This window comes from Mesoplodon mirus (assembly GCF_964341445.2).
Source record: "Mesoplodon mirus genome assembly, chromosome: 15".
Taxonomy (NCBI): domain Eukaryota; kingdom Metazoa; phylum Chordata; class Mammalia; order Artiodactyla; family Ziphiidae; genus Mesoplodon; species Mesoplodon mirus.
In genome coordinates this window covers 81,320,982-81,341,558 of record NC_138991.1, presented here as the reverse complement: position 1 = coordinate 81,341,558, position 20,577 = coordinate 81,320,982, and the positions used below count along the sequence as shown (strand labels likewise).

The 20,577-nt window shown below is 43.3% G+C and overlaps 1 long non-coding RNA gene across 2 annotated transcripts in view; it reads left to right on the top strand.

Moving 5' to 3' along the window:
* Window positions 1-13: 13 nt before the first annotated feature.
* Window positions 14-20,577, top strand: part of LOC309817527 — an 80,902-nt gene continuing 60,338 nt past the window's right edge. For both annotated transcript variants that reach the window (XR_014296137.1, XR_014296138.1), the window contains exons 1-2: window positions 14-111; window positions 5,255-5,354. This is a non-coding gene — a long non-coding RNA (uncharacterized lncRNA). The remainder of the gene's footprint in view (window positions 112-5,254; window positions 5,355-20,577) is intronic.

The window sequence follows — 20,577 nt, the reverse complement described above, 5'->3', positions numbered from 1 at the left end:
GGCCGACAAGTCAAGAAGCCGAGTCCGGAGTGGATCGATGCCCCACGGTCTCCAAAGCAGCAGTTAAGAATCGCTCCGCGCATACGCACACATGGCGGGCGGCGAGAACAGGTGCGAAGGGGAGCCGAGAAAAGGGAAGGAGGCTTGTGGGAATCCTGTGGGGTTAAACTGGAATTCTGGGGCCGCAGAGTAAGAGCATAGGGAAAGGCGGTGGTCATTTCCCTCACCATGAGTTTGCGCTGTTCTGTCCCATGCAACAACAGGTGCCTTCCATCTTTCCAAATCCTATATAGATCCTCCTAGACTTATGATGGATTTACGTCCTGATAAACCCATCTGTAAGTTGAAAACTATAATAAGCAAATGCATGTAATACACCTTACCTACCCAGCATCACATCTTAGCCGGGCCTATCGTAAACGTGCTCAGAACACTCACATTGGCCTATAGTTGGGCAAAATCATCTATACAAAGCCAGTTTTACAGTAAAGTGTTGAACATCCCATGTAATTTGCTGAATACTGCACTGAAAGTGAAAAACACACTGGTAGTCTGGGTACAGAATGTAGTTCACCCTCATGATCACGTGGCTGCCCCGTGTTGCAGGAAAATGGGGCCAGAGAGGATGGTCACGTCCCAGGTCTTGGGCGAGTCCCTGGGATGGGCGTCAAGTGAGGGTCCTTGGCTTCGCTCAGGAAAGAATTCAAGAGCAGTGGCAGTGAAGTGAAAGCAGGTTTATTGAGAGGGATACACATTTCATAGGCAGAATGCAGTCCATCTCAGAAGGCGAGAGTGCCCCAGGGTGTGGGTGTGGTTAGTTTTTATGGGCTGGGTAATTTCATAGGCTAACCAGTAGGAGGATTATTTCGACTATTTTGGGGAACGAGTGGGGGTTTCCAGGACTTGGGGTACCACCCATTTTTGGGCCTTTTTTACTTGGCCTCAGAACTATCATGTCGTTTAGCATATGCTAATGTATTACAATGAGCGTATAATGAGACCCAAGGTCTACTGGAAGTCAAATCTTCCACCATCTTGGGTCTAGTAGGTTCTAACCAGTTTTGTTGTCTCTTCGATGGCTGTGTCGTTCTTTTAATGGTTGTGCCCTGCTCCTTACTTCCTGTCTCAGCTGGGAGCTGTGGCTTGCTGCCCAGCATTAGGACACAGTGAGTATCTACTGCATATCACTAGCCCAGGAAAAGCTCAAAATTCAAAATTTGAAGTCTGGTTTTTATTGAATGCGTATCACTTTAACACCTTCATAAAGTCAAAAAAATCATACGTCGAACCATCATAAGTTGGGGCCCCTCTGAAAAGTTTTACAAGTGCAGCTCCTAATGCTGAATGTAGGGGCAGATGCCCTGGTTTCATCCTTCTCTGAGCTCAGGCTGCCCCCAGTTTACCATTACCTTCAGGGTGGCCAGTATCCACCCCTCAAGTCTTCTCTAATTCTTGGGGCTCTGAGGGAACTCTTCTCCAACGCTTTACTGAAGAGCTTGAATCCCAGAGGCAGCTAATTTGAGGCCCAAAGTGGAGGGAATTGATGTCTCTGTCCAGCTTCTCACCTGATAAGGCAACCACCTCCAGTAATAACCAAACACCGACAAAATCATCTGCCTAAACTCACTGAAAAAAAAAATCAATTCCCTACCACCCTTCCCACCTTCTTCTCTCCCCACAGAATGGGTTGACTGTTCTAACGTCATCAAGTTGTTGGTGTTTAATGGCAAGCTGAACGGGAATTCCAAAACGTACATGCATTCATTCATCCACTTATGAAATGTGTGTAAACTATCATCTAGAATGTAAAATGGTTGTTGAGAACTAAGAAAAATCAAATTTTATATCTTCCCCTTAACTAATCTCTCTGAGCCTCACTGTCGTCATTTGTAAACTAGGGATCATAACAGTACCTCCTTCTGGAGTTATTGTGAGTATTAAGTGAGCAAAATGTGACGTAATCAGCACATTGCCAGGCACCAAATAACTGGTTCATAAGTGTTATTTCCAAATGCTAGCTATAGCTTGGACATATGGATAAAGAGGCCAAACATATTTGTTTTTTAAGCTGGGGATTTTTATTTTAAAAGATCACCTAAAAGTGCAGCAACTTTAAAATAATGTAAGCTTCTTGAGGGTAGGGATATTTCTTTGCTTTGTTCACTGAAGTACCTTCAGTAACCAGAAAAGTGGATGATAATAAATATGTATTGAATAAGTGAATGAAGCTTCATGGATAATTAGGCAACACTGAACAAATGTGATGTGTTAGGAAGATGCACATAAGTGTAAGAAATAATATTAAGCAATCACAGAAAAGCAGTATTTTATTATGTAGATATAAAAATTTGAAGGAATGTAAATAGTCCTGCCTCAGTTAAGGAGTTAGAGAGAATACAAAGAGAATATCCTTAAAGCATTAAAAGAGAATATAAACTAAATAAAAACATTTCTGAATAGCAAAAGACAAGCTGCCCTGCACATTAGTTTGGTCATCTGAGCAATTGATTAACTCTGTTTGATGATAATGAGGATGGCAATACTGTATTATATAAGTGGATCTGGCTAAGAGCTCATTATAACTATTGAAAAAGGGTAAGATAAGACTTTTCAAAGACACTACCTGGGCAGAAAATACCACAGGAAATGCAGAGACCTAAAGACAGGGGGCTTGTAGTGTTCTATTAATCACTGAACAATGGCTACTATACATTACACCGTGAGAAGGAAATCTTCTAATGCCAGCTCAGTGGCAATGATCTGCAGGCTCTTTCCCAGGTTCTAAAAGAGCCCGTGCATTTTCCTGTCCTTGGGCGGTTGCTCTGGGCTTTCCAATAGCCTGTTAATGGTCCTCAATGGTTTCCTGAGTGATTTGGAGAAAACAGTCATTGAAAGTAGGACTGGGAAAGAAAAGAAGGGAAGAAAGGAGCTTTTCTGGTTTTGTGAGTAGCATTGCACAACCTGGTTACGTAGCTATATTAAGAGCATTATAACACCCAAACTTTGGTTAGATGAACTGTGAAACAAGCATCACTCCTTTATAACCAAATTCACCTCTTGAGGGTCATATCAGAAGTCAGATGTCAAAAACTCACTTTTTAAAATTGAAGTATAGCTGGTTTACAATGTTGTGTTAGTTTCAGGTGGATAGCAAACTGAATCAGATATATATATATATTCTTTTTCAGATTCTTTTCCATTATAGCTTATTACAAGATATTGAATAGAGTTCCCTGTGCTATACAATAGGTCCTTGTGGTTTATCTTTTTATATATAGTAGTGTGTATCTATTAATCCCAAACTCCTAATTTATCCCTCCCCCCTGCCTTTGATAACCATAAGTTAGTTTTCTATGTCTGTGAGTCTATTTCTGAAAAACTCACATATTTAAAAAAATACTAGAAGAGAGCTTCCCTGGTGGCGCAGTGGTTGAGAGTCCGCCTGCCGATGCAGGGGACATGGGTTCGTGCCCTGGTCCAGGAAGATCCCACATGCCACGGAGCGGCTGGGCCCGTGAACCATGGCCGCTGGGCCTGCGCGTCCGTAGCCTGTGCTCTGCAACGGGAGAGGCCACAGCAGTGAGAGGCCCGCGTACCACAAAAAAAAAAAAAAAAAAAATTCAAGAAGAAAATATCTTGAAACCTAGCTGAGAGAAGAATTAGCGGCTGGTAGCATTTTCAGATACCTTCAGAGAAGGGTTCTGAAGAAATAAAGAGATGTCATGTTCACATTCTAATTTTAGGGTGTCAGAATCATCTTGCAACAAGGGACCAGGATATGTATAAAACATTTCATGCAAGATTTAACATTATGAGACAGTTTGGATTCTTATCACAATTTGAAAGAAAAAAAATGAAGCCTCCAGTTTAAATTGCAGATTATGTTCAGACAAGACAACCCTGAAAATTATTTCTATCTGGGGAATCCAAAACAATTATGTAAATGAGGCTGGTACTTCCTATTCTATTTTGTTTAAGGTGAATGTGTAAATTTCTTCAATATCCCCTGGCAGAAACATCATCACATGGGTTAATGACTTTATTAAAATGGATGGTGAAAAAAATAAGAAATAGTGTTTATCTCTTATTGATATTGGATAGTCTCCCTTTAATCACAGCCTTTTTTTTTCAGCTTTAGTATGAAGCTACTTTCCGACACTTAAAATTACCAAATTACTTCAGCTACTGAAAGATATTAATATAGCTTATAATACATTTTATCAATTCAGTAGAAAGTTCTAAATAAGACTGGTCAGCTTAGAAACCTGAAAGAAATTAGTTCTAAGTTATTTCCTCACGACTGAAATTGCAAATGTCAGATTCCATTACAAGTGGCTAAGACAAGAGCTCCTCCCTTGCTTCACTCAGTGCAGGGTAGCCCAGAAGTCTGTGCACTAAGATTTTGGGACCCTGTTACCTTTATTGAACCCCTTTAACATTGAGCATCCTGTGTTAACTGCTCAAGACCTGGCAGTGAGCAGCACAGATGTGCCACCTGCTCTCACAGAGCTTCCGATCTCTCGGCGGTGTCAGCCCAATAAGTCAATGTTTGTGAGTTGTGAGTAGCTACTGTGGATAACAAACTACCCCCAGACTTAACGGTTTAAAACAACAACTGTTTGATTATATCTCATGGACTCTGTGGGTCAGGAATTCAGAGTCAGGGTGTGGCTGGGTGATTCTTCTACTCCTAGAGCCACTGAAACACTCTGTGGGACTTGGCTGGTGGGTGGGCTGGTCTAGAGGCTCCCAACAGCTGAACTCACGTGTCTGGGGGCAGGAGTGGCTAAAAGACTGAGCTCACAAGGGACCATCAACTGGAGCGACGAGGCAGAGTGTTTCCAGCCTGGTGGTCTCAGGGCAGTTGGATTTCTTACACAGGGGCCAGGTTCCCCCAGACCAAGCATCCCAAGAAAATTAGGTGGAAACTTCATGGCCTTTTTGGACCTAGACTGGAGAATCACACAACAAAACTTTTTAACGTTTTCTTGTTGGTTACAAGTGAATCATAAGGCCAGCCTAGATTCAAGTGAAAGGAAACTGAATTCTATTTTTTGCTGTAGGAATGGTAAATTCACACTGTAGAAAGCTTGTGGAAAGGAGGCTACCATTATGGCCATCTTTTTTTTTTATGGTGAAAAAATTTATATTTAGAGTTAGCTGGACTCAGTTTAGATGAACCCAATTTTGTTGGCAACATCCAAAGCATCATAGAAGGGAGCCAATCGAACATATGTCTTCTTCTCTCCATCAGGCCTGATCTGGTGTTGACCTTGGCCACATCAAGGTCATAGAGCATCTTCGCAGCCTGATGATCTGGCACTGTTTGGCTTTGACATCCACAATGAACACAAGTGAGTTGTTGTCTTCCATCTCCTTCACATGGCTGACTCAGAGGTCAGGGGGAACTTGATGATGCCATCATGGTTAAGCTTATTTCTCCTGGGGGGACTCTTCTGAGGATATTTGGGCTGCCTTCAGAGCTTCAGTGTCTTGGGCCATCGGAAGGTGGGTGATATGTGAATCTTCTATGTGACCATCTTTGAAAATGCAATCTACCAGAGGAAGAAAGAAAGAAAAAAGCAGAGGTGGAGGGAAAGATTTTATAGACCTAAAGGTAAGAAGGAGCAGGCAGTTAGAAAGATAGTAAGTAGGAGGAAGGCAATGGAGAGTTCCCCAGGCAGAGCAAACCACTTTTGAAAACTGTTTGACCGGGCTTCCCTGGTGGCGTAGTGGTTGAGAGTCTGCCTGCCGATGGAGGGGACATGGGTTCGTGCCCCGGTCCGGGAAGATCCCACATGCCGCGGAGCGGCTGGGCCCGTGAGCCATGGCCGCTGAGCCTGCACGTCCGGAGCCTGTGCTCCGCAACGGGAGAGGCCGCAACAGTGAGAGGCCCGTGTACCACAAAAAAAACCCCAAAAAACAAAACAAAAAACTGTTTGACCGTATCCACTAAAGCTGAATGTAGGAATATTTTATGACCCAGCACTCCACTCCAAGTTTAATGCTCAATAGACATGCATAAAGATATGCAAAATCAGCAACAACAAAGCAACCAACATGCACTAGAAGGTTCAGAGCACTACTCATCGTATTCCCAAGCTGGAAAGTACCCACATGTCTTTCAATAGTTTAATGGATAAAGACATTGAGTAAGTATATATTCACACAATGGAATATTATATGACAACAAAAATGGGCCAACTCTTGCTACATGCAACAACATGGATAAATCTCACAAATATAATGTTGAGTGGAAAAAACCAAACATAAAATGGGTCTTACTGTTTGGTTTCATTTATATACATTTCAAAAACTGCTAAATGGATTAGAAATTAGAAATCAGGATGGAGGTTGCCTGAGGTGTAGGGGGTTGCCCTGGGAAAGAGTCAGAATGAGGGCCCCTGGAGTGCTGGGGACATTGTATTTCTTACTCTGGATGCTGGTTCCATGGGTAGATGTATTCCCTTTGTGAAACACAAACTGAGCCATGCACTTACGATTTGGACAATTATATCTGAGGATGTTAAAGTTCAATAAAAAGCACGCTAGAAAACAAACACAAATGGCAAGCTGTGGTTGGCAAACAGGGGGTAATCACCCATTCCAACTTCCCTGTGTGCTACTGGGCAGTGTGAAATGAAGGGTTTATAAGAAAATCTCCAACTTGCTTGTAGCTCTAATATCCTATGCTTCTATGATTCCATTGGAAAGACTAGAAGAAAATTCTTTGACTTTAGTTCACGGTAGGAAATTCTGATTGCCAGGGAGGGGACCCTGGGACCAGCCAGCCCTCTGTGCCTGAGCTGACTATCCATGTGTCCCACGTCCTGGGGGGAAAGCAGTGTGTGGTGGGCCAGAGCATCCTTTCCTGAAGAGGTGAGAGGCGGGAGGCTGTGCTGCAGCCGTACTTTCTAGATTTCTCCTTCACCTTCTCGTCCATCATCCTCTTTCTCCCTTCCCTTGTCAACAGCTCTCCTGGCTGGCAACCTTTGCTTTCAGGGCTGACAGTTGGCTGGGACAAGTTCCCCCTTTTCTCTTCCCTCGTTGGCACCTGCCTCGATGCACCTTATTATGGCTGCTGCTGTGAGCTCATGCATCCTTTGTGTGCCGTGTTCCCCACCCACCTAACAGCCGAACCTGCCCTGTTAGCTTTTCCTGGAGGCACACGGCATCAAAATCTAAAACTTGAAACACTCTCCCTCTCTGCCTTAGCTCTCAATGGCATACTTGTCAATTTCAACGTGCTACACTACACTGACTGCTCAGAAAAGAATAATCAAGGGAGAAAATAAACAATCGTGGTGCTACAGATGGGCGGGGGGATCAAAGGTAGACATGGATGGGTGACTGGCCCCTCTAATCCCGTCACTTAGTTAGTAAGCACTCTCTGCTCACACATGGGTTACAGAAAATGCAAACCCTGCCAGGCGAGCTCTCGCAAGCTCCTGACCTGACAGGGATGCCGGATGCGGGCAAACATAGGTAATCAGCAGTGAGAAATCTCAAATTAATAATAATGCAGTGATGAAATGAAGTTGACACAGGGACACAAAAGGGGCATGGGGCCCTCCAAGACAGCATCACATAAACAAAGCTTCATGGCAGGCAGACAGGTTAAAATTGGAAACACTTTGATTGCAGCCCAAGTCTGAGGCTGGTTTGACAGATTAATGGAGCATGAAGAAGGCTGGCTCCATAATCATGAAATACAGGGATCCCAAGAGTTGGCTCTGTTAGCTTAACCAGGGGGCTTGTGCTGTAGAAGGGAGGGGGATAACTAATGTAATCGTGTGAAGCTAAGGAAAGTTTTGAGCAAGGAGAAGTAAACTCTAGTCCATATTGGAAGCGTTAAGACAAAAATCGTGAATGTTCTAACACTCATTATACTATAAGCATTGTGGTAGGAAATTGGCCTTTCTCCCACCCCACCCTCTTCCACCCAACGCACAGTCCAGACCCAAGCTCTGCCTGCTTTGGGTCCAGTGCATTTGCGGGGACTCTAGAGGTGGAAGAGTGGGGAAAGTAAAGAATATGGGTTCATTCCTTCCCTCCATTCCCACTCCTGATATAAAACACCAAACAGTCATAAAACAACCTAATCCAACCATCAAAGAATGAGACAGATGTGATGGGACCCGTCGCATCCATTTCTAATTTCTGTGATTTTTCTGGTCCACAAACCAACTGAGCATAATAGAGAAAAACAGCCCGAGTTCTAATGGAACTGCATGAAGTAAAATGCTCCCGGTGCTCAAGAATGCATCTCACTGCCTACGTTAAGGCTCATGGTCTATAAAGCCACCGAAAGATGAAAACTATTCAAAGCTTAATAGTAAAGGTCATAAGAGCAAACACTTTTATGGGTTTCCCATGTGCCGGCCACAATGTGCTAAGCCCTTGATGGGTATGTCCAACCACAGTACTGTGATGGGAGTTACTGGAACTGTGCCTCTTTTAGAGAAATAAGGAAACTGAAGGAGAGGCATGTCCATTTCATTCATTCATTCATTCATTCATTCATTCAACAAACATTTCTCCTATTGCTTGCCTGGATATAAGGGGTCTGCTCCTCCGCAGGTGAGTGCAGGATCAAGAGCTGGTGCCTTAGTCTGCTTGGGCTGCTTAACAAAGTACCACAGACCGGGTGGCTTAAACAGCAGAATTTTATTTTCTCACAATTCTGGACGCTGGAAGTCCTTGAAGATGTGGTTTCTCCCAAGGCCTCTCTCTTTGGCTTGCAGATGGCCAGCTTCTCTCCATGTCCTCACATGGCCTTTGCTCTGTGCTGTGTATCCCTGATGTCTCTGTGTCCTAATCTCCTCTTCTTATAAGGGAACCAGTCAAACTGGATTAGGGCCTACTCTCTTGGCATAATTTTAATTTCATCACCTCTTTAAAACCCCATCTCCAAATAGAGTCACTTTCTGAACGTATGAAAGAGGGAAGGGCATGGACACAAGTCATCCCATGACAGCTGGGAAGACGATTTGATTCCTTTGACCAAGATAGTGGGACCTTAACTTCATCCCTCTAAGCTGGGGCTGGAAGGTTCCTTTTCCCCAGCAACATCAAGATTCACAAGAAGGTCTGAACTCTGAGTGCCCGAGTAGTGTGGCGGGTGAACTACACCGAAGCATCCCCCATGTTGTTTGTTATCCAGCCATCCACCACCTGCAGTATAATGGTGGCCTGTGTGGGCCAAAGGAAGCAGCTGTGTCCAATTGCTCAGAGCGTTTGCTGAAAATATTGAAAAGGAAACATCTGCTTATACTATATTTTTCTTTCTTTCTTTTTTTTCCCTTGAATGGTTCAAAGGTGAATAAAGTGGATTTCAGTAAACCTGCCACACAGAGCTGGATTCCTGCCTTCAGTAATTCTTTTGTGCTTGTCACATACATACTTGCTCTGAGGCACTTCAAACACTGTTGATTTATCCTTCCATGAATTTGAATGAAGGTAGCGCTAGGAGTCAAGTTGTTCCTGCTCTTCAAATGGGATTTCACGGTCTATCTGCAAACTTATTAAGAGCACCTACTCCTTCCAGTTTTCCGGATTTATTCCGATTACAATTTCTCTTAGTCTTCTTAATCTTGAACTAAAGAGCTTTAGGACCCAATAGTGTATTATATCCACCAAAACATTTACTTTATTTACTTCCATCCCTTGAGACATTGAGGAAGAACCAGTTAAAAATGTTTGTAAATGTGGCTGGGAAATCACAATGCATTACCTTCACAGTACTCTGAAAATCTGCTCCCAACTTTTAATTTCTAGTTCCCTTTGGAAGGCAGCCAGTCATAAGAAAATAAAGATCAGTGTATGTTTACATACAGCCATTTTTCTCACTCCTTTTCAAACCCTTTGTAAATAGTCAACACTGGGAAATCCAGGTACTATTGTACATGGCATCATAGCTGCTTGTCTTGAAAGGCTGCAGAAAATGTGGTGCAGAGTCTAACTTCCTCTTGCTTTAAGTCAAAAAGCCTGCCTTTAGGGCTTCCCTGGTGGCGCAGTGGTTGAGAGTCCGCCTGCCGATGCAGGGACACGGGTTCGTGCCCCGGTCTGGGAAGGTCCCACATGCCGCGGAGCGGCTGGGCCCGTGAGCCATGGCCGCTGAGCCTGCGCGTCCGGAGCCTGTGCTCCGCAATGGGAGAGGCCACAACAGTGAGAGGCCCGCGAACCGCAAAAAAAAAAAAAAAAAAAAAAAAAAGCCTGCCTTTGGTGGAGAACAAAGGACAACCATCTGCTTACTCAGAGACGCCCCTCTTTGCACAGGAGAGGAAGCTGGGAGGACGTGTGTTCTGCACTGGTTCTAACATGGATCCTTCTATGACTTAAGAGATCATTTTACATCCCATTGCCTCCCGTTCCTTGCTTTTTTTTTTTTTGCGGTACGCGGGCCTCTCACTGTTGTGGCCTCTACCGTTGCGGAGCACAGGCTCCGGACGCGCAGGCTCAGCGGCTATGGCTCACGGGCCTAGCCGCTCCGCGGCATGTGGGATCCTCCCGGACCGGGACACGAACCCGTATCCCCTGCATTGGCAGGCGGACTCTCAACCACTGCGCCACCAGGGAGGCCCCTCCCGTTCTTTCTCATTAAGATGGCAGGACTTCACCAGCTTTCCCTCTCACAGGAGTATGGTGTGGAACAATTAAGGGTTAATTAATTAACTGGAGAACAGCCATGCAAGAGAGATAATAAGGACTCCTACTGCATTTTCTTGGCTTTGGGTAAGGCCACTCCTAAATCAATTTTAATCACAAGCTTAAGCCCTCAAATTTTCATTACTAGTCACACTTTGAGGTTTAAGATGAACATGAATCTCTTGAATATAATTTTTCCCAAATCAGATATTTTGTTTCCCCTGCAAGACTCGTTTCTAGTACCTACTTCACTGGGTTAATCAATAAGTTATCTTGCATTAAATTTAGTAGCTCTATCGTGAGTCAATGAAAATGACTGGGATTTTTTTTCCTTTGCTATTGAATTTTGCTGTTGTTTTTGTTGCTTATTTAAGTTAAATGGAAGAAATCCCATTGTTCAGTATGAGTCTGCTTATTTCCATCTTTTACTTTCAGAGATAATCTTGGCCAAAACCCAGGACAGAATAATGACAGACCTTGGATGGAAAGTCAATGACTTTCAAAAAAATATCGCTGGTCACCTGCTGATTATCCAAATGCTGGTTTTGTTGGGAGAATATGATGAGACTGTTTTCCTCCCCGTCTCCCTCCTGGTGCTCGTGCCGTTGATGGGAGATGGGCTGGAGTATACACGTGTAGACAACAGGGCTGCATGAACGGACTTGCCTCCCTGCTGCTGAGAGGGCTGGCACCAGTCCTAGGCTCAGCCTTAGAGAGCTGAGGTTCAAGTGCCTTTCGTGCTCCAGATCAGTGATGCCCAGGTGCTGGCTGAACTTTGAGTTCCTTACCACCTTCTTCTATTCCAAACAGAATGGGATCTCTGATTCGTGTTCTGGAGAATGCAAGGCTCCTCCATCTTACAGAGCAAAGTGCATTCCCACTCCCATGGCCATAGCAAATCGCTTTATGTTGGTGGTAGAAAGCCTCTAACTGAGCCTGTAGATGTAGCTGCCACTGTTTTCCAGCTTTCCCCAAAATGTGCTGTTCTGGTCCTCAAGGAAACATAGGCAGAATCTACTCAGTGTGGAAAATCAGCTCAATTGTATTCCATTCATTCAACCAAAGTTTATTGATGATTGACATGTGACACTAACTTCTAGGAACATGAAGAAGGTAGAGGACACAGTCTGTCTCAACGAGGTCAAAGGTAACCTAAGGTGGGAGAGCACAGCAAGGCAGGAAGGTCAGGCCCAAATCCATTGGTTTGATCTTGTCATAGGAAATCTGGTCAAAGATGGAGTGGACAGGCTGGAGAAAGAGAGATGAAAGTTTTTCTTTGGGGATTAAGTATTCAAAGTCCAAATCTGGGAATACTTATTGTATTAAGTATGTCCAAATAGAATACTTCTATTCTTGGAATAGAAATTCCTATACTTTTGCTGAGTGCAGAAGGATTTTTGTTTATGTAAATTCTTCCAGCTAAAGAATTTGTTTGCTTTTATACACCTTATGTCAAATTTCTTCTTATTAATAATGAAGTGAGAAGAGAGGCCTCAGAGATAATCCAGTCCAAACCCTTCATTTTGTTTTTTATTTATTTTTAAAATTAAATTTATTTATTTATTTATTTATTTGTTTATTTATGGCTGCGTTGGGTCTTCGTTGCTGCACGGGCTTTCTCTAGTTCTGGCTAGTGGGGGCTACGATTTGCTGCGGTACGCGGGCTTCTCATTGCGGTGGCTTCTCTTGTTGCGGAGCACGGGCTCTAGGTGTGTGGGCTTCAGTAGTTGTGGCACGTGGGCTTCGGTAGTTGTGACATGTGGGCTCTAGAGCACAGGCTCAGTAGTTGTGGCGCACGGGCTTAGTTGCTCCGCGGCATGTGGGCTCTTCCCAGACCACGGCTCAAACCCCTGTCCCCTGCATGGGCAGGCGGATTCTTAACCACTGCGCCACCAGGGAAGTCCCAACCCCTTCATTTTAAATGTTAAAAAATCTAATTCTGAAACTACATGATTTGCCCAAAATCACATTGATAAAAAAAAAAAATGGTGGACTGGGTCTAGAGCTCAGTCTTCCTACCCAATCTCATGTTATTTCAGAATAAGAAATTACTATGTAATTGCTGTAATTTCCCCATGATATTTTTTTCTTCGTCGCTTGAATTTTGTGGAGAAATCTTAAATGTGTCTGGGTAAATTGAATTCATAGAATTAACTATAATGTGACTTGATAGATTGCAAAATGGCCACAAATTCTTTCCCTCTTTCACTCCTAGAATATATTCTTTACCTTGTGACTGACTGGCTTTAACCAATGGGACATTAACAAGTGTGAGGCAAGCTCAGGCCTCAGGGGGGCGCATGCTTTCGGTTTTACCCTCTTTCTGCTGTTGGGTCCCAGCCTCCCCGTGAAGGAGTGGAAGCTAGGCTGCAAGCTGATGAGAGATGAGTGGACCAGTCAGACCAGTATCCCCATCACCTCTGCCAGTAGCCCAGCAGCCCTCGGCCAAATCACCCACTGACCACAGATGCGTGAGTGAGGCCACCTGGGCTCAGCCAAGCCCCACCCAGACAGAAGAGCACCCGGTCAATGCCTGAGCTAAATAAATGACTGTTGTTTTAAGCCCCATAATAGTTAGGGTGGTTTATTGCAAAGCAAAAATTAGCTACTACAGTGAATGTAAGAATGAATGATAAGCATAGAAGTGAGTTCAAGAGGGGAGAACATACTATTGCCAGTCAGAGTAAATGGTCAGAGGTTTCTTTTGAAACCTAGACTTTATATACAAGAGAGCTGAACCTTAATGCTGAATTTGCTATTTTATGGAGGAAAAGGCAGAAGTTATATTTTGTTTTCTCCGTAAGAGAATCTTCCTCATGGGATGGATACAAGTTCTCATTACACTTATTTCCTAATTTAATATCAAGTCTTGGCCAATAACTGGTCACTAATTAACATGAAATTGCAAATAAGACTTTCTATTAAGAACACAAACACGTATGCATGCACGTGCAACACACACACGCAACACTGTCAGATGCAGAATTGTGCCTCCTCTTACAGGGTCATTTATCTGGAAAACTGCTTATTGTGGTCTTTTTGAGCCAGAGCTCTGTTTACTGTGGGTTTCTGCCAAGATAACCCTTGGCATTCTTCAAAGATTTCTCTTTTCACAAGAGCATCTCTATAATGAATATGCTTTCAAGGAGTTGAAATATAACCCTGATAGAATATAAAGATAACTCGTTGTAATAAATAAATACAACACTATTTCCTGTGTTCTTTGAGAATAAAACTTAAAAAAACAGTTTTTAAAGTCGCTTCAGAAAGAGATAGTCTCCCGACAATACTCTGTAACTTCTTCCCATGGCACCATCTTAGAAATTATAGGAGAAATATGTATTTAAAAATAAATATATAATCAGGATGGAAAACAAGAAGAGGTTTTTTTGGTAGATCAGAAGGAAAGTAAAATTGTACCATACAAAGTGAAAACCCATGTAGGAGAGGACTTCTGTACAATGTGGGGCGCTTCCAGCCTAGAGGTGGCAAAGACAGGAGTGGGAGGGGACCTGGGGTGTGGGGGCTTCTGGATCGCTGGCTGGGATGCCACCAACAGACAAACCGAACGGTTGACTCCTCTTCCCCCTCCAACTCTCGGCGGGGCTAGAAAGTGCTCAACAGGACCATCTTAGTCTGAGCAGAAGAACCTGGCATTCAGATGGCACAGGAGGGCCAACACTCAGGAGGATGGTGACCAAACGTATTGGAAGTTGCTCCTGTCCAGAAGGTGGTGTGCCCTGCTGAACAACACATCCTGTGCCCACCTGCTACTCCCAAACCTGGAGAGAGGCTGTGGTCCACCCCACCTAGAAGCAGATCCCCCTTACCCAACATAATGAATGAATCATTGAATGGGCTGTCATGGCGAAGACAAAATAGTCACAGAGTTGGGGCAATAGGAAATCGGCAAGAATATGCAAACATTTGAGTGGATCAACAAGTGGAAAAAGCAGCACCAAACTCAACAAATTAAGAAACGGAGTTGGGCTTCTCTGGTGACGCAGTGGTTGAGAGTCCGCCTGCCGATGCAGGGGACATGGGTTCGTGCCCCGGTCCGGGAAGATCCTGCATGCCGCAGAGCGGCTGGGCCTGTGAGCCAATGCCGCTGAGCCTGCGCATCTGGAGCCTGTGCTCTGCAATGGGAGAGGCCACGACAGTGAGAGGCCAGAGTACTGCAAAAAAAAAAAAAGAAAGAAAGAAACAGAGTTAATACGGTAAACAGAAAAAGGTTTGGGAATGATTATAATCCCTATTCTAAGACAAATCTAAGAAGATATTGTAGCCATAAAAAGTGCTCAGTTAGAGGTCTAGGAAATTTTTTTTTTAATGTATTGTTGAAATTAACAGCTAAGTAATGGGCTGAACAGCAAAATAGACATTGGTGTAACATGAACCAGTGGCCTGGAAGACTAAGGTGAGGAATTCTACCAGAATGCAGGATTTAAAAAGCAAAAATATTATGGGGTATAGAAGAAAAATTAAGGGGTTTGGAGGAACAAGTCAGAAGTGCCAACATCTAATAAGAATTTTAGGAGAGAATAGAGTGAATGGAGTGAGAGCTCTGAAAGCAATACTAGAAAAAGAAATCACAGAACTAAAGAAACACATCACTCAAGTTGAAGAGGCCCAACTCTTGTGTTATGAACAAGAGATGTATCAGTAGTATAAGCATGTCAAAAGGTTGAAAATAAATAAATAAATATAAAAGCTATAGGAGGTAAATGGTACCAAAATAGAACTGAAAAACAACATTTCTAGGCAAAGTTAGAATTGAGAAGCATTCAAGGAACAAGAGATATTTCTTCTTTCTTTTTCTTTTTTTTTTGGCCGCACTGCACAGCATGTAGGATCTTAGTTCCCCGGTCAGGGATTGAACCCACACCCCCTGCATTGGAAGCACGGAGACTTAACCACTGGATTGCCAGGGAAGTCCCGAAGAGATATTTCATAGAGATAAAGGGAACAACTAACCAACATAACAGTCACAAACTCTAGGCCCTTTATTTCCCAGCTTTAGAATATTTACACAAAAATAACTAGAAGGACAAAATCTTTCAAAAAACTCATCCCAACTGATAACAATGATTACATCTGGGGAGTAGGGTGAGACTTGGTTAACAATAAAGAAGACTTTTCCTCACTCTGTATGACTTCAAGTTATTTTGTCAAGTTAGATGTATCCATGTATTAGTTTTATATTTAATACATTTTAAAAATAAATAAGATTTTACATATATATTTTTAAGGTGTTCCGTACTTAGTAGTACTTTGAATATTTAAGCCAGGAATAATTCCGATCCTGACCAAAACTTTCTTTTTCACCTACTAGAATCTTGTCTGTCTCTGCCACACAGCCTTTATCACTAAATTTCTTGCCTTTCTGCACTGTTGTCGGGTTGTTAAATGAATTTCAATCATGTAACTTCAATCAGAGTATCCTGGATGGAAGGGATTTTTCTTACATTCTAATAGAACATCATTAATAGTATTTAGAAATATGATTTTTAATGAATGCTCATTATGTGGCACTCTATGCATTATCTCATTTAATCTTCTCAATAACCTTTTAGAATAAGTACCATTGCAGATCCCATTTTACAGATGAGACAATTGAAGTTTTAGGCAGAGTAAGTAACTTGTCCAAATTCTGAGAGCAACTAAGAACAGGAAGAACCACTATTTGAAAGTAGGTCTGATTGATACCGGATTCTGAATTGTAACCACTGTGAACAGGCCTGGGCTCATAGAACCTGCTCACCATGTCTCAGTGATCCATCAATGATTTCACATCTCACGGACAGTCCTCAGGTTGCAACACCCTATGAGGTCATGAAGAGGGTGTTGCATCAGAGAATTTGAAGGGTCATAATGAATAATTTAAACCCAAGAGGGCCTCAGCATTCATTTTACAGGTAAGGAAAATGAAGCCCAGAGAGGTTAAGGGAGAAGCCCAAGGTCACAGAGCTGGACCCTGACACAGCTAAGATGGAAACTCAGCTCTTCTGGATCCCACTGCAGCTCCGTAGAAAGTAACATCAGAGGACATGGCTCCTGCAGCTTCTCAGCAGTGCTCCTTCCTCCCTGCAAGTCTTCGGGCTGCACTGCCCTCTTGAGTGCCTTGCGGGGCACGCTTCCATGTCCTGTAGCCCCGGCACGTAAATCACTGCTTGGAGTGTCTTTAAGTGTGCCACAGCGACTCACTACGGGTGGCTTTTTTTTTAAGGTGCTAAAATCAAAGATGATTCCCAGAGCAGAATGCACGACATCAGACGTTCAAAGAGCTGCGGAGGGGAGAAAACCAGAGAACAATCATAGACGGAGAACAGAGAGATCCTGAAAAAATCCAGAAGGAGGAGAACTGAGGCTGTACATGGGACAGAATAGGTTCAGATATCAGCACGCAGAAGGTCTGGATGAGAGCAATCCCAGAACCTTCTGCCATGATTCCTGAGCAGTTTCTCCTTGTGCTGTTGTGGTTTCCTTCTGTGTGAGCAGTCGCAGTTAGAAATACCTAATTTTGGTGTCTGCCCAACATAGAAACTACGGTCTGTGAGGTGACCTGTAAAGGAAAATGGCTTTTTCTTTTTTTAACTTTTTAAACGTTCTATTTAAACGACATATTTCAAACTTACAGAAGAGTTTCAAAAATGAAACAATGAACACCTGTTTACCCTTTGTCTAAATTTACCAAATGTGCTGTGCCATACATCTCTATGTATGTTTTCCTGTTTTTTTTTCTTGCTGAACCACTTCAGAACTTCAGACATCATAACTCTCTACCTCTCATATCCTAAGAACTTTAGCCCTCATATACTAAGAACAAGGACATTCCCTTCTGTAATTACAATACCATTATCAAATCCTGGTTATTTTACAATATTGGTAAAATGTGATGATCAAATAGACAGCCCGTATTCAAATTGCAACAATTCTCTCAATAATGTTCTTTCATCTCCAATCAAACATTGCATATAGCTGACATTTATCTTTAATCTGGAACAGTTCTCAGCCTTTCTTTGTTCTTTATGACCTTGACATTTTGAAGAGGACAGGCTGGTCGTCCCTCAATTTAGTTTTGTCTGGTGTTTTCTCATGATGAGAGTCATTCAGTATTTATGGCAGGCATACCACAAAAGTGAGGCTGTGTCCAAGGGAAATAGCTTTAATCACAATATTTTTATATGATATTCATCCTGTCAGATATGCTGTTTCTTGAGTTCAAGGAGTACGATGCTAAATGACACCAGATTAGCCATAAAGCAAGCCCAGAAGAGAGTACACACTCAAAAGGCAGGTCCCGCTATTGACCACATTTTCAACTGCATTCAGTATACAATAGAAAGCAACTCACTCTCTACCCAGTTCATATCATACCAATCTCTTTATCTGTTTCTACCATAATGACATCACTGAGCAGCATTAATTTCTCTAAAGAAGGAAGGGAAAATTCTACTTGGAAAATTACTCCCCATTTCAATTGGTCCATAACTGAAAACTTTGACACTTTCATCACCAAACATAATCATTTCCCTTTGGAATCATCATAGTCTTCAAAGGATTTGAAGAGCTGGAATAATTCAATCAACTTCCCATTTCTTACCACTTAAATTTAAAAAATGATGGGGTGAAATGTCACCTTTAAAGATATCCATGTCATTATGTATTTATAGCATGTTTATGTTAAGGGCACGTTTCATCTGAGGAGCTCATAATACTGAGTTCTGAAGACTGAAAGTGCCTTCTCTGTTTACTGGTTTCTATTTCCCAAGCTCACCCTCTTCTCTCCATGACCCACCACCCCCAGTTCCAAGCCTCCACCATCCTCCTCAAGACTGTTCTGTTTCCTAACTGCACCCAGAGCTCTTGCTCCCCATAATCCAGTTTTCACCCAGCAGACAACATGATTCCCTTAACATGTACCTTACATCATGCTACTTTTCTGCCTGATACTGTTCAGTGACTTCCTCTTTTTTTTTTTTTTTTTTTTGGCAGTACGCGGGCCTCTCACTGTTGTGGCCTCTTCTGTTGCGGAGCACAGGCTCCGGACGCGCAGGCTCAGCGACCATGGCTCACGGGCCCAGCCGCTCCGTGGCATGTGGGATCTTCCCGGACTGGGGCACGAACCCGCGTCCCCTGCATCGGCAGGCGGACTCTCAACCACTGCGCCACGAGGGAAGCCCAGTGACTTCCTCTTTATTGCACTTAACTTAAAATCCAGAGTCCTTACCACAGGCAGCAGGACCGACCCTGCCCACCTCTCCACTGCCTCTCCTGCTTGCCCCTTGATCAGCCTGGTGCAGCCACACTAACTCTTCTGTTCCTTGAGGAGCTTGTCTCCTCACCTTAGGGCCTCTGCACTTGCCGATCTTTCTGCTTGGAATCCTTTCTCTTTGGCTAGATCCTTGAGCATTCCTTCTTGTCATTTGGGTCTCAGCTCAAATGTCACCTCATCAGAGAGGCTTTCTATGACTATGTCACCTGAAGTAGCCTCCACCCCAAACTAGACTATGTATGCTTTGTCTCCCAGAGTATGTATTCACTTCCCTAGCTTTACCCATCACTTCTGTACTGGTGAATCCCAAATTTCTCTCTCTAGTACCTTCAGATCATTGCCATGTGGAATTGTTTTGGCAATTTGAATCTTTCTTAGGACTCCTCAGCAAGTCTGAACTGGTTTGTCCAGATGGCAAAAGGCCCACGGTGCCTTGTTATTCGAAAGATTCTATTAATTTCTGAAGGGTAAGGATGAAATCTCACTTTATTTCTGTATCACAGTCTGGACATCCACTCGGTAAATGTTTGAAGTCTCTTAAACTTAAAAGAAAATAAAGACTTTACTGTGTTAGTGCATATACACATATCACATGGCTTTTTCTGTGTAATAAACCACCCCAAAGTTGGTGGCTTAAGACAATAACCATTTATGAATACTTGGCTTATGACTCTGTGGGTTAGCCCTGGGGGCAGGGCTCTGCTGGTTGGTTCTTCTGGTCTTGGCTGGGCTTACCCGTGCATCTCAGTCAGCTGCTGAGTTGGCTGATCTAGAGGCACTTCAAGTGCTCATCTCTGCTTCCCATGATCTCTCATTTTCCAGGAGGCTAACCTGGGCTTGTTATCATGGTGATGATGGAAAGGATCCCAAGAGAGCAAAAAAAAGTCTTCCAGCCCCTTGACACCGAGGCTTGGAACTAGCACACTGCAAATTCTGCCACCTCGTAATGGCCAAACAAGTCCCAAGACCAGCCCAGACTCAAGGCCTTCATCTCTTGATGAAAGATGCTGCAAAGTCACATTGCATGGGGGGTGTGGGTACAGCAAGAGAAATCATAGTGGCTATTTTTGCAAACAATTTACTGCAATAGGTAATGGTTGGCGCAGGGAATGCATCTCTGAAATGTGGCTGCTTAAAGTTAGAAGATAACCAGAAAATGTTAGTTAGGCAGCTAAGTCTAACTTCTTTTTCTGTTTTTGCACAAAATCCCATAAAGCGTGACCTCATCCTTGCAAGTGCACTTCAGTCTGTTGCTTCCAGGGAAAGAAGTTAGAACTGCAACTGCTCCAGGACCAGGCGGCCCTAATTGGTCAGGTCATGACAACCACAACAAGTAGTGCCTCAGAGAGCAGCCTCCATGGATCTGCCCTAGAAAAGCTCAGTTAATCAATAACTTGTCTGAATGGGTGAAACAAAGGCTCAGCTTATTGCAGGATGGCAGAGGGGAGTTAAGGCTTCTAGGTGTATTTGGTCATTCCTTTCCCACCTGTCTTGTTGCTATGACAACTGAAGCCTGACTCTTAGGTTCATCAAATATACAGGGGTATATCTGAAGTGCAAGAGGACTGCTTTGATGGGGATTTTTTTCTAACTTCAAATAGGCAAGTGTTACTTCCTGAATTTTTTTATTGGAAGTCCTGAATGGAAATGTACAT